Consider the following 5,491-nt stretch of genomic DNA (forward strand, 5'->3'; position numbering starts at 1 on the left):
CCCTTCCACTGAGTCTCTTTCTCCTGCTGCCATTGTGTGCGTGTGTGGGGGAGTGCCTGTGTGAGTGCGTGTAGGAACTAAGCTGTGTACAGTACAATCTTCATTTAGTAAAACTGTTGTTTGGACCCCTGAGTTGGGTTCTGCTTTAGTATGGTTCCGGCCCTGCTCCAATCTCTGCTCTCGTCCCTCTAACTTCTGTCTCATTTCTCCCTCTCCTGCTTCTGGCTCACCGCCACCTCCAACACCTGTCCCATGCTCTTGTGGCTCCAGCCATCCTGAGCTCCTCTCTGCTTGCAAAACTCTGTTTCTTTGCCACTGTCTCATCCCCACTGCCTTTTCCCCTGATCTCCCAGCTTTCTGCCTCTGTTTCCTGGCTGTTTCCTCCTTGCCATCGGGCTTTTTCCCTTGCTTTCACCCTGGCATCAGGTGAGCCTGAGTAACCCTGGGGCCACTTGACCTTAAGTAAACCCAAGCCTCAATTCCTCAGTGAGCTTCTCTCTAGTCCACTGGTTCTAATCCCAGTTCTGGCAACTTTCACTCGCTACACTTTAACTCTCTCTTTCACCTTAACCTTCCCCCAAGTACCCCAGGTACCTCAAGCACACGCATATAGACGCCACACCATCCAAGTTAGGAACTTACCTGTGTGTATGTGTAGGTGGGTTGTATGTGTGTGAAGTGTGCGTGTGTGTGTGTGTATGTCATTGTGTGCATGATATATGAATTAGTAATCTGTGGATGTGTACTGAGTGTGTGGGTATTGACAATTGATTTTTGTCCAACTTTTGGTGTGTACAGTGTGTAGGTACTTGAATTAGTAATAGGTGTACATGTGCCTAGGCTGGTAATTTTGAGTGTGTATGTGCCTGAGTTGGTAGCATGTGTGTACACCTGATGGGGTATATGAACCTAGAGTATGTGTATGTGCCTAGTGTGTGTGTATGCACCTAATTGATTTTTGAGTGTGTGCATGTGCAATTGTACACCACACCTTCCTGTCTAACAGCGCAATATCTAGGTCCTGAGCATTGGCCTGACTCCACAGGGCAACAAGATAATGTGTAATTATAGTCAAATGAAAAGATTTACAATAAGGTTATATTTATTGTAGTTAATTGTGAATGCAACAATGTGAGAAATACTTGGAATAATGTGTATGGTGTGAAACCTCAAGAGAGAAGTTTCTGGACCCCAGGGTCACAGGAGTACTGTGGGAAAGTAGCTTAGAGATTTGTGTACTTTATTCATTTCCTCTCTATTATTTATGTGGTGCTAGATGCTGTAAAAGCACAGAAGATGATTCAGTTTCTGTTCCTAATACACTCTCAGTCACTCAAACAGTATAAAAACAAACTACATATGGGCAATGTAAGGTTCATTGGATTTACTTCTACCTTTTCCCATGTTCTCTAGCCCAGTGGGGGCCAACCTTTTTGTCCTAAGATACACATATTACCCTGTACCCGCCCTGAGTGCCACTCCAATGCCATCCACAGAGGTGGCCTATGCCATTTGTGGCACTCATGTTGCAGGTTGGCCACCATTAGTCTTCCTGATCAATAGTACCCTAATATCACCCACATTCCTGTCTACCTATCCCACTAAGATAGGAAAGGTATTCATAGTTGACTGTCATGAGGAAGTTGAACCACTGCTAGACTTATGGGTAGATACATTGTAGTGATGCTAAAATTGGCTTGTACCAGTGAAGCTTACCTCCATTAGAATCCTGGAAGAACCCCAAATTAGTTGATGCTTCTGCAAATTTAAGTGTTAACAGCTCTGAATTTCATTTCCTCACATTTGCTAAATGGGGATATAGTACTGTCCTGTTTCCCAGGAAAGCTGTGAATATAAATTCCTCAGTGTCTGTGAGGCACTTGGGTACTGTGGCCTAGATTCACAAAAGGATCTTAAATATCCTTTAAATACTCAAGTCCAATGTAGTTGCTACTGGCGTCTCCTCCACTGACCAGGGGCATCTTTACATGTGCTCCGGGGGCAAGAGGAGGGGTGCTTTAATTAGACCAGCTCCCAGGACCACTTGAATTAAAGTGCTTACAGCGCCTCATGTGTTCAGCATCCTGCACTTCAAAATGGCAGCGCAGGCACTTTAACTAAAGCTTGTTAGATGAGCTTTAGTTTAAGCACCCTGACTGCCATTTTGAAGCACAGGGACACTAAATACACAAGATACAGAGGCTGCTGGAGTGCAGTCATTGCTACGCTCCAGCAGACTCTATTAATTGAGTCTGCTCTGATACACTATAATTACAGTGTGTCAGAGCAGCATTCCCACATGTGTACCTTTGTAGGTACTTACATTTCTTCAGCACCTAAGTTTTCTCCAGTAAAATTCCCTTGGCACCAAAATTTCCACTCTTGGCATGTGTACAACTATGTGAACCTGCTTGGCCTCTGTCTCTTGACTAAACCGTGGTGGGATTCACAAACCAGATATTCCCACTCCATTTTATGCCAGCAGTGCAGAGCACTTACCCAGTAGAAGACTACGTTTCAAATCCTTTCCATGCCTCTTTGAATGTAGGTCCCCTGTGACTTATGAGAGTATCCTAACTCATGGATAATTCTTTCATGTTCATAGAAGCATATGGTTTTAGACAGCACCTGGAGAATCCAGGGGCGAGCAATTATTTTGGGTGGAGGGCCACTTACTGAGTTTTGGCAAGCCATTGAGGGCCGCATGACAGGCAGCCAGGGGCATATAAATATTAATTTGTTAAATTTTTTAGGGGCCCTGCGGGCCAGATAGAATGGCCTGGTGGGCCGCATCTGGCCCCTGGGCCAAATTTTGCCCACTCCTGGTTTAATCCAACCTCTGTACAAACATAGGGTGTAAACCAGCAGAGACAAATACCTACCCTGCCTCTTCTTGAAACCTCCCGGAACGGAGGTTCCACAGCTTCCTTGGGCTACTTACTGCATTGTCCTCCTGCTCTTGCAGTTTTCCTGAGATTTATGCTAAACCTTTGGTGAAGTTGAAATGCAGTGCTGCACATCCTGCTTTTCATAGGAGGACAGCACAAATGGTTCTTCATCTTCTCTATTACACCTTTTTTAATATTTGAAAACTATCATATTGCCTGCAATTCCTTTTTCTCTCAAACAAACATGCCTTGTTCTTCTACTTGTTCCTCACAAATTGCTTTCTGACTCCCTTATAGTCTTTCTTACTCAACCTTGGACCCTCTCCAGTTTCTCTATTTTTCTTTAAAAATGTAGTGACCCAAACTGAACACAGTATTTCAGCTGAAGTTAAGCAATTCAGATTTACTAAGCATAATTAAATAATTGGTTGTTTGGCTTTAAATAGAGAGAGAACAATTTGCTTGCAGTGGCTGGCCCACTCACCTAGAAAACCTAGATTCCAGCCGCTTTCCCTTCTAGTGAATATTTCAATATTTTAGTGGAACAGCTTCAGCAGGTAAGAATAAGAAAACCTTCTTCCTTCTTTCCCCTTTCCCCAACTTCTAAATAAAACAGATGGGTTTTAGGCGTTTAACTAGAGGAGCGGTTTCACACCTGTGAATTTTCCATGGAAACAGGTGCCTCCATCCAGGTTGGAGCGAGGTGCTGAACTCACTTTGAGGGACTGGGCTGCCTTCAGCATTTTCTTTGAATGTGCTGCTCGGTTCTGTGAATCATGGTCTTAGGCATCTGACTCTCCCGTGTATTGTATACAAAACCTAACTCAGGGTTATGAATTCTACCGGGTGGCAGGGCAACCAAAAGTCAAGGCCTACATACCACTTGTAAATCTAGCTCTGTGATGAGGGAAAAATCCCATGAGGAAATTGCTAATTGTATAACCACAATAGGGTTTAAGAGGCATGCAGTAAATTATGCATGAGGCCAAACACAGAATGATGAGATTGAAAAAAAATGTAGAAGAACTGCTTATTGAACAGGCAGCCTTGATTCTGATGTCTACTAACTTTTGAATAATTGACTTGACAACTTTGTGTGCTTTTATTGTATTATTTTTATGTAGCCTATAGTTGGATCTATCTATATACTTGTTCTTGTTTTATTGGATAGACCTGCAACTAATCTCTTAATCACACGGTTGGTCCACAATGAAAGCACAGGTTTTCCAAGTGCTTTTGATCCAGTCATTAGAAACCCCTTGTTTTCATAAGCTAGTGAAATGCTGGTGCAATGAGCAGCATATCCCTTCTAAGCTGGTGACTTTTGTTTTCGAATTCTTTTTATTAAAATGATACAGCTTTGTGCAAAAGAGATTGCCATGGACCCAACCTCAGCTACAGTTTCAAATTGCTTGAGGATATAGGAATGAATGAAGGGGCTTAGAGATACCACCTAACTTCGGTGAAATATTATATTCTTTGTAGGAGCAAAATCTGGCAACTACCCAATCTGAAGGAGACTACAGTTAAGCCTCTTCCATGTAGAAGATTATTTATATCCTCACACTCCTGGCTGGAAAAAATAACAAGTGGATATTCAAGGACTGGAAAACTTTCAATATTTGTTAGTATCCCTCTCAACAACACAAAAGAATTTTAATTGCAAAACTGAAGGAAGAGGATTTTGTTTTATAAAGCAATTTCAATGTTAAGAATCAGGCATGTTTCTAGTAATAAAATGAAAAATATGATTTTAAGGTAAAATATTGTCACTTTAAGGTTTTGCTGCAACTGTGAAGGAGTTTTCTCATTTCTTACTAGTTTTCCCCTTGAAATGTTATTCAACACATAGAGTTATCTACCTTACACATTCTTTAAATGAAAATTGAAACAAAAGAATACATGCACCGTTCGGGAAATTAAAAATTGAGTTCTTTAGGTAAGGGTATGGTAGTAGCTTATATGTAAAAATTAAACAGAGTATGTTTGTGATTGATTAATTATAATACATGGGGCCAGAGTGGGCTGGCAATTGAAAGCAGCCATACCCCTGGTTGATCTGGCAAGTTCAGCTATGTTCATGGCTGATAATGCATAACAGGAGTGCCCCAAAGATACCTGAATGTACTAGACAGTTTGGGCCAGAAGACTGCTGGATGTAAATTGCTATACATTTATAATCTACTTTTCTTTTGATCAGACTTTGAAAACCTCCCTGTATGCTTCAGGAGAAACTAATATTCTTCTTGGTGCCTGACTAATTCTTAGTGTTGTGTAACATGTTGTAGCAAGTGCTTGTTCCAGGGATGGTAGCAATGCCCCCTGCTGGCCACTCAGCCCTTGCCAGCCTGGCTCCCCATGCAGCCCTTTACTCACCCCCTGTGCCTGGATGTTGTTCATTTCTGATGAAAGGGAGGCTGCCCCAGAGCGCCCCAAGCCTGGTCTTACTCTCAGGACTATAGGTGCTCGTGGTCGTTGTCTTAAGGGCTAGTTTTGAGGGCTCCATCCACCTCAATACCCACTCCCATGCCTTGCAGGTATTCTGCTAACAACTCTCTGCCCCCTGGGCCCCAGACACTGCAGCTTCCCTCGATGCACCCTAG

Source organism: Gavialis gangeticus, unplaced genomic scaffold, assembly GCF_001723915.1.
Source record: "Gavialis gangeticus isolate Ggan-Ray unplaced genomic scaffold, GavGan_comp1, whole genome shotgun sequence".
Lineage (NCBI taxonomy): Eukaryota > Metazoa > Chordata > Crocodylia > Gavialidae > Gavialis > Gavialis gangeticus.